Raw genomic sequence first — 9,710 nt, forward strand, 5'->3', positions numbered from 1 at the left:
TTCTGTTCTGTCACTTGCACACAGCTGCATCATTTGGTTCCAGGGAGGGACAGCTGGACAGGGTAGCCAGTGACATGATTCTTAAAGTAGTTTCATTAAGTCACCCTAATGGCTAAGTAGTTTAGTAAAACTACTTGAGAACCGGTGTCACAAATCTTCTGAAAAGTATCGACATAAATCTTCTCATAAAATATCGTTCTGAGCACGCTTATTCTTCAGCATTTCAACCTGGGAAAAAATAGGCAATAATTGTACCACCTAACTTGAAAATTTTGGAGGTTGAGGAAAGAACTTCTTATGTCCCAAAAAGACCTGTCCCACCTTACATACTGGATAATAGAAATGCAGATTTCCTAGATCTAGGATGCATAGTCCACTCCTTTTCACTTTCTAAACCAGAGGTGGGTAACTTTATCTGAAAAGGCCCAGATAGTAAATATTTTCGGATTTGTGGGCCATAAAGTCTCTGTTGCAATGGTTCCATTCTATTGTTTCAGGACAAGGCAGCCACCCACAATGTGTAAACAATGGGCCTGCCTGTGTTCTGATAAACTTTATTTACAAACACAGGCAGTGGGTCAGATAGAGCCTGCAGGCTATAGATTGCACACTCCTGCTCTAAACCGATACAACATTTAATCAGTGGGAACCACAACCCGGATAGAGAGTTTCGGTTATCTGCACAACAGTCTTTAGTAGGTGCCAGAACACATTTACCCTCATGTTTGGATGGTTTCAGTCTCAAGGATAAGACCCCATTAAAGTTTTTGGAGATTAAATTTAAAAAGATTATCACAAAGAGAGCAGGGGAAGACAAACTCCGCACAGCCAGGGTTGTAGAAATGCCACACCAACCACTGTGTCAACAGCCTGTTGAACTTGGATTAGAGAAGAGTTCATTAGGAGGTCGCTGGTAACCTCTTAAAAGGGCAACTTATAAGGAGATGCAGATGTGGAAGCTAGCCCTAGATAGATAAAGATCCAAATAGCTGAAGAACAAATGAGAGATCCTGGATGCTTATGACCATTTAATTTATCTTTGCGAGGCTGCATACGCAAGTTACATGACGTTGGAATGACATCCCCTCATCCTCATCATCCTCTTCTTCTTCTTCATCATCATCATCCTCCTCCTCCTCCTCATCTTCATCTTCGTCCTCATTGTCATCCTCATTATCCTTGTAATCAATATTTTTAAAAGTTATCCTTTGTTAAAATGTTATGCTCTGCACTTTACATGTAATATTTAATTAATCTTCATAACATCCCTGAAAGAAGGGATATACAATGCCATTCTCATTCTGCAGGCCAGGAAACTGAGACTCAGCGGGGTTAGTAACCTGACAACAGTCACATAGTTGCACAGAGAAAGTTGGAGAGCCCAGATTCAAATGCAGGCCTCCACCAGCCGAAATCCATTCTCATAACCAGCAAAACTAGAACATTGCTGCTTTACTTTGCAATATGGCATATGAATGCTGCTCAAAGATGCTCATGACTAAAATCCCTTATTACCATCTGGGCCCATCGTAAGCACTTTATTGGTAGCACAAATAGCTGTAGATTCAAAAGGACACCAACAACTTCACCCTTGATGATCTCCTTCTGCAGAGGTGAAGGGTTAACAAGCTCACCCATGGTGCCCGGAGCAGAAGCATTTAGTGAACAGCTGGGAAGACCTACTGCCCTTACACTTTTAATGCATATGCATAGCATCACCCTCACTAGCCTTCCGCATTTGTTTTTGTGTGTGTGTGTTTTTCTCCACAAGGAGACGGTGGAAGGCGGCAGCTGGAGGGCACACAGTCTCCAGCCTGAACTGTCTCTCTTCTCAGAAACAGCCCTGGTACAAAACAGAATCTGGTCGTAAGGTGATCACAAAGACTGAGTTCTTCATAGAGCACCAAAAATGAAATCCAATGTAAAATAAAAATTGTAAGACTATCCATTACCTGGAATTTATACTGGGCTGGGTCTCCTCAATCAAGCAAAACCATTTTAGGTGCCATTGATTTTCTTAGCAGCTACTGGCAGTTACAAATAGGTCATGGTGGGAAGCAGACCAGAAACACACCTTTGTTCGTCATAAGGGGGCCTTTATTCTAATGTGATGCCTTTTAGAATTAGCGGGGGCCTGGCTACGTTTCAAAGATGAATGAACATCTTCTTGTCTGGCTGGACCTACCACCCTAGGTATAGCTGACTTTGTTCTCCCAAGTTCCCCAAAGTCCATAGCAACATCTTAAGGACTTGAGTGAGTCTGGCAGTGAATTAAGAGGGCAGACCTGAATTAAAGGGTAGAGCTGTCACGTCTGACATACACCATCACTTCTCTATGTGACAGGTCTACTTGTGAACGCACCATAAAAGAGGGAAATGCCGCAAAATCAGATTTTCTGGGCAAGACAAATGGGAAATGTAAAACCAGTTTGGAGTGAAGCTGCATTAATGAGGCAATATAGTTAGTCATTTTTCTGTGCTCTCAGATAAATGAACACAACCAGCCCCACCTCTCTTGGGTTTTGAGTGTAAACTACCTCACTGTATCTGAATTGCTCAACATGGTCCAAATATGCAATTTGCAGAGGATTGACTATGAAAATTATTTTCAGAAAAATTTTGGATTTACGGTTTAAATGTAAAGACTTGGAAGTACAGAATAATTGAAGGTTTGGATTTATAGAAGGTGGTTGCTTAGTTTTAGAAAATTTTACACTGAATTTCTATCGTTAAAAGGGAGAAAAATTGCCATTTAAATACCATGAAAAAGTACTCTGAAGGATCTAAACCACAATAGAGCTTTTGCGTGCATTATGAACTTGAGCTTGAAAATATAAATTGCAGACTTAATTAGGGCAGATCTGTTTTTCTGCTCGCTCTTATATCACCAGTACCTAGCCTTAGTAGAAGTTTAACGAATATCTTTTTTAAAATAAGTGCATGAAAAGAAGGAAAGAACAAAGTGAGAGAAAGAAGGAAACTCTCAAACTAGTCAGGTTGAAGTTGTCATATGCTCAAACAATTAACGTGTGTAAATGTCTAACCATATAGTATGCGACACACAAAGGACACAATTCTTCTGTCGTATGTTTCACAAGGGAAGACAGGCAGGCATGGGTAGAAAGAATTCATATTTTGAAACTTGGGCATTGAGGACATAACTGCAATGTTATACACAGAGAAAGCAAAAATACCAATATGTTCAGGAATCTGCTGCCTTTCCCCCACGGCCTTTCCCACCACAGTGCAACCGTCATGCCACAGAATCATGACATTATGATCTGGTTCAGCCTAATGAGAACATGAAAAGAACACTGGAGAACAGTCTATTCACCAAAAATTCACAGGAAAACCTACTTTGGCCTTCCCAAATGGAGGAAATATGGCCTTTTTTATTTCCCTTTCTATTCTGGAAAATTGCAAACAAATACAAAAGCAGACAGAATAGCGTAATGAATCCTCATGCACTCATTGCCCAGCTTCAGTGGTGCTCAATGCATAGATAATCTGACTTCATCTCTAACCCTGCCCCGTCTCCCTAATTTAGTGGTGTGGCACATCGCAAAGATGGCACCCTTTCTTCCCCTGTGTTGCACCCCTACAGGGAGCTTCCTAGTGCCCCTTCACTGAGGCTCTGGGTTCTCCATGTGACACACCTCGGCCAATGGGTGTTAGTAAATATGACACAAGCAAAGTCTTACTTGAAAATTGCTGTATGATCAGTCACTCCTCCTCTTGTACTCCACCATCACCATGAGAACGTGTTTGAGCTAGTCTGCTGAAGAACGAGAGACATGTGGTCATCCTAGTTGTCCCATCCAAGGCCATCCTAGATCAGCTGACAGCCAGCTGACACCCATATAAGCAATTCAAGCTGAAACGAAAAGAATTGCACAGCTAGGCCCAGCCAAGATCAGTAGAGCCACCAGCCAAACGTCCCAGACCTGTGCACAATAAGCTCTTACTGTAGAGTGCCGCTGATGTTTTATGGCCATCCTTATACATAACCAGTGCAAGTATGAATCTCAAACCTGTAACCGTTGTCTTTTTTAATATGACCACAACACCATTATCACATACTTAATAAGTCCTTGTTAATGTTATATTGAAATATATCTTTTTCGCTATTTATTAAATATTAATACACAATCAGTGTTCAAATTTCCAATTATCTCATAAGTATCACAGTTTAGCAGTTTATTTTAATCAGGATCCAAATGCGGTCCACACATTGTGTTTGTTAGACATGCATGTCCCTTAAGCATTTTCAATCTATACAGTCCACACGTGTGCACACACTCCCTCTGTCTATTTTTCATTCACTATATTCATTGACTAAACCAGCTCCTTTCCTCTGGAGAGCGTCTGCACAATGGATTTTGTTTACTGCACTCTAATGGTGACTGTCACTTAAGTGATGCTGTCCTCAGAATTTCCTACAAATGAAAGTTGGATCTAGAGTATTAACCAAATTCAGGCTCCATTTTTTTTCTTTTTTGGTGGGGTTGGGGGGCAAAGCTACTTCATAGTTGGTGGCATTTTCTTCCTTCAGGATGTATATATCTGCTTGCCTTTTTTTTTTTTTTTTTTTTGAGGAAGATTAGCCCTGAGCTAACTGCTGCAAATCCTCCTCTTTTTGCTGAGGAAGACTGGCCCTGAGCTAACATCCATGCCCATCTTCCTCTACTTTATATGTGGGACGCCTACCACAGCATGGCGTGCCAAGTGGTGCCATGTCCGCACCCAGGATCCAAATCGGTGAACCCCGGGCTGCCAAAGCGGAACGTGCGCACTTAACCGCTGCAGCACCGGGGCGGCCCCTCCTTGTCGGTCTTTATCTGATGGAGCAGCCACTGTTAAACAAGGCCTAGATCCATTCATTCAGGTTTGAAAACTGGTAATATTCTAATCCCATCATTCCATGGTTTTTACTTAGGATGCTTCCTCAAAATATTTTTTTCTACTCATCTACGATTGGGGCACCCAGGGTACAATTTTTATAGGAGAGGCAGAATAAAATGTTGATGCCTTGGGTTATTTACTATTTTTTTGAAATGAAAATTTAGCTTACTATCATCGTCTAGTGATGACCAATTAATCACTTTGTTTTGGTTTGCTTTTTGCATTATTACAAACTCACTGGTATAAATATATTTAAGGTGCATCATTCCACTGCAGATATTATCAGTATGGAATCATGCAAAATATCCAGTCTTTCTCTGGTGAAGCTTCTGCAAGTTAGCTCCTTAGTTCTTTTGACATGATGGTTGTAGACTTTGAGGTTGAAGGCTTATCTTGTATATTTCCTCCCCACCTCCACCCCACCTGGGATCAGCCTTTTCTCCAAGGATGGCTGATTCCTTTTAGAGGGAACTGGTACTTAGAGACCACAATCTGGGGTCCAGAGGAGCTCATTGTTACTAGGTTGGACATTGTTCCCAGACCTTTTCAGTGAACAGAGCCAGCAGGAAAACAGGTTTTTTTAAATATAAAATTCATCATGAGTTCATACTGATATTCCAAATAAAATTTAGGACCCTAGGGTTTTTGCTTAACTCCTATCTCATACCTTCTCATCTCACTACAATTTTGTTTGTTGTTCTCAGTGACACTGGGAATTATACAATATCACATAATTATTCATCTGTTTTATTCATATCACACAGAACAGTCTCTATATTACCATACCAACACCACTACCAGCAATATGATTACTGAAAATAGCTTATAATTTTAAAAATTATTTTTGTCCTGGGTGTATACATATACATTGAAGAAATAAAGTTGAATTACTATAGTTTAAAGGACTTTAAATAGCTTCTGTTGTGTGGTTATGCCATCAGCTGGCTAATCTAACATTTATTTTGACTTCTAGGAGATATTTTTTAATGGAGAGAGAGGGAGAGAGACCTTTGTTCTCTCGTGCAAATAAATGCTCTTTGGGGAAAGGAAGGGAATATCATTAGGTTTTTGCAAGGCCTTGGAATGTAAAAAACACCTCACCAGTGTGTTCTTTTTTTTTTAATTCTCAGAGCTGACAAAACACCACAGAATAGAGCTGTTTCTTAACCAAGAACACGGTATTATTACACATGGTTGCATAAGCAAAAACCTAGAAATAAGCATTATCTTTACAACATCCTTAAATTTAGAAAACATTTTTAATAGAAACCTACAGTAATATTCTTCAGATTTAAATGCATTAATAACAGTTATTGACAATAGGATTTACAAAGTGCTTTTATATCCATTATCTCACTTGATTATCATGACTTTTTGAAGGAGTAGACAAATGTTTTTACTCCCAGCTTATAGATGAAAAAATTGAGAGCCAGTGAGATCAAGTGATTCACTGAAGGTCACATGGTGACAGAATTGGTACATAAAGCCAATAATACTGATTCTGTTTCCTGGGTTCTTTCCACTACATTGTCTTGAAGAAGCTGTTTAAAGTTTCCCTGAATTAACCTACATAGGAAAGATTCTCTTGTCCTCTAAAGCCTCAGAACGAAAAAAGTGGCAATCAAAGAAAACTAACAAAATGTTAAAGGAAAATAGAATTACCTACACAGCAAGGAAAATTGCAAACCAGTCTTGACAAGAACAGAAATCATAGGTGGATGTCACCATCACTTCAATGCCCTAAGAAAAAGCAAAGCTATGAAACTGGGCAAAATGAGGTTGATTCAAGTATGATATTAAAATATTTATAAATCAGCAAATCTAACACCATCCTTAGCCTTTAACCTCCGTCTAATCGTCTATGTTATTAATTACGGTGAGAAGCTAGTAGATAACATACCTGCAGGAAGGCCTCAGTCAGTATGACTAAGCTCAGAGGGTCCCAAATCCTGAATTGTGTATCTACTCAAGAGATTTTTCTTCAGTCCATGATATTTGTTTCCCCCTCCCAAATCCTAGAGGGAACTGAGGGCCCTACTCTGCACCTTCTAGTTCTGGCTGAGTAAATAAAACTTAGCTGAGCCCAGAGTCTACTCTCTCATTGCACTACTCACCAGTGGGGACTAGATGAGAGTTCCCAGTGAGGCTTCCCATGGTACCATCTGGAGCCTCTAAGTAACTCTGATGCTCGGGGAACTTATTTATGGCCCAGTATGCCAAATGATGGATCTCCAACCAAGTTGACCATAGACTTTGACCCACAAACCACAAAGATCATCATAACGCCATTTTCATACACATACACAGACCGCCTAAATGACGGTTAGTTCCACTGGGGGAGACTAAAGTGACCAGCGTTGAAACAGGATACAGCATAAGTACTCTACTGTTCAGCTGCCCTCTTTAGATGGATTCCCAGTCTGGGGGAACCAATATTTACCTTAGTAAAGTTCCTAGCTTACATATTAGGTTCAGAGCTTGCCAGGCCCTTGGGAGAATTGTCTGACACCAGTTACCTGACAACTTCCACTTGAAGAATATCATCCTCAGATATAAGTGGTAGAAAAACAAAGACTTCCCTGAGGTTATAGCATGAGTCATAGGAACCACTGGACCAGAATCTAAACCGACAGTGACACCTATTTCGGAGTAGCTTAGAGACTAAGAAAAGAACATTTATAATCTGCTTGTCCCATCGTGTAACCATTCTGAGTTATTTTCTAAGATATTTTTTAGATATCTAGGATCCATGACTGTTAAAAGCACTTCCACTGTAAACTCATGGAAATATATTGAATAAGTTTTGCTAAATATCACTGTTTATATAGCAATGGGTATACCACATTAAAGCCATACTACAAAATACATTGGAACATTGAAAAGTACATACTTATGGGTTTACAATCTACTTCGTGGTTTAAATATGTACTATCAATAAAGAAAGGTTTAAAATTGAAACATAAGCCATCCAGAAACTCATGTGTGGCTATTAATTGCTCACGTCCAGCAGGCTTCAGCGTGGCAAAATTTGTGCAACCACACAGTTAAGCATAGCAGAAATGCAGTGGTGCACTGATATCCAACTGCTATGTGCAAATCTGTATTTGTTCCAAGAATTGTCCCCAAAGTCACGTATTTTCCGTGTGTAAATTAGGGTCTCAATTTTGATAATTTGGCCCAGCGTCTCTGCAAATTGTTCCTTCTTTGTCATTCATAATGTCACAGCTGTTCTTGTCAGAAGGACAAAAGACAGAGAGACAATCCATTTAGTCTTCGTTCTTTGCTCTTCTGTTTATAAAGGGAAGACGACAAAGGAGCCTGTTTCTCTTTGCAGGTTTATTCACGTGCTCTTATCCATGAAATGATATGCTCTCATATCAGCCCTGTTCTTGACACTCTCAAAGCCATACTGAATGGTCTAAACCAAGGGTCTGACCCATCCGTCAACAGAGAAAGACTCAGCCGTTTGCTCCTTGAAGTGTACCTATGGCAGGCTGGCAAAGTAGCTTTTGCAATTTTGCTAGTCTGAGCTGAACAGGAACGAGCAGAGTGGATCACAGGCTTTTTAAGCATGATTGTGCTACTGCTCTTAATGACTGTACATGAACAAGCCTGTTAGAAATAAAAAGCAATTGCTTTTACCAAACCTTTCCAGAGCTGCATTTTGGTGCAAGATTTCGTCTTTGCTTCTGTCTTCATTACGCTCCTTGCCTCGCTCCCTCCAGAGTGCCTGTTCTGGCCCTATTTCCTTAAGGAACTGCTGGCTGATGAGAGAGACTTCTGAACTCCTTGAACAACTAAACAATTGCATCCCGCCCTTCCTGAAGCCAATAAGGATGTTTTCAAAAACCCAAACAGCCTGGGGAGGTGTCAGGAAGTGAACCAAGGAAGGCATGCTGTTTATAGGCCAGAAACATTGCAGAGATTTTTATTCTGGTTCGGTTGTTTGGATTGTAAAGAGAATACAGCCCCTCCCAGGGAAATGCTGACAGTCTACAGGCTATCATTCAGAGAGACTACCTCTGTAATGTCTGGCCGCAAGCCTCAGGGGGCCCACGAAAGGAGACACATGATGAAAGGATGGCAAAAATAATTGCTTACCTAGTACAGGGCAAAAGAGAAACAAGGAAAAATTTAGAACTCACTTCACAAACTCTCTTACATATTGGGACTTGCCAAATGCTTTGTCTACTCAGATTGTGGAGAGTTACTTATTTTGGAAGTGTTGTAAAGTTTTCACTGCCTTAAAACTAAGGAAAACAAGGAAATATGCTATAGAAAACAATCCTGGCAGTATTTGGTAACATATAAGAGAAAGAGTAATGTCCAAGAAATGGTCAAAGAACACTGACGCTTCCTTGATTGGTGCGTGCATGAAAGAGTTATAATATCCTTATGAGGTAAAATAGAGAAGTACATTATGAACGTGAGACACCGGATTATAGAAGTTTTAGAGCTAAATGATGCCTTGAACGTGATCTAGGAGAAGACTCAGGCTTTCTATATTAACAATGCATGGGAGACAGATCATTCAGTGTAAGCAATCCAATACTCCAACAGTTAGAATTGAATGAGACTGAGGAATGGAGAAGAAGTCAGGAGAAAGGGTCCATGTTTCCCATGGATAATAGCTAAAGCTGTAGACAGGGAAAGATACATCAGGTATCAGGTGGAAACAAGAAGGAGGTTGGGGCCAGTTATAGAGTCATGGGGGGTGCCAAGTAAGATAAGTCTTATGAAGAATCATTGAGTATGAATATGATTTTTAGAGTCCTTTACTTTCACTAAAGCTATTTATTATAAAATCA

The 9,710-nt window shown here is 40.2% G+C and overlaps 1 long non-coding RNA gene across 2 annotated transcripts; it reads right to left on the minus strand.

Annotated features, from left to right (window-relative positions):
• Positions 1-1,002: 1,002 nt before the first annotated feature.
• LOC103550437 (uncharacterized) lies at positions 1,003-8,656 on the minus strand. 2 transcript variants are annotated; one of them, XR_544782.2, is made up of 4 exons: positions 8,550-8,656; positions 6,565-6,642; positions 3,702-3,778; positions 1,003-1,178 (listed from the first exon to the last, which is right to left on the minus strand). It is a non-coding gene; the product is annotated as an uncharacterized lncRNA (long non-coding RNA). The 2 variants fall into 2 exon arrangements; XR_544781.2 differs by having other exon boundaries at positions 1,012-1,178; positions 6,569-6,642.
• Positions 8,657-9,710: the final 1,054 nt, after the last annotated feature.

The sequence above is a fragment of the Equus przewalskii genome, chromosome 32 (assembly GCF_037783145.1).
Source record: "Equus przewalskii isolate Varuska chromosome 32, EquPr2, whole genome shotgun sequence".
In the NCBI taxonomy this organism is placed as follows: domain Eukaryota; kingdom Metazoa; phylum Chordata; class Mammalia; order Perissodactyla; family Equidae; genus Equus; species Equus przewalskii.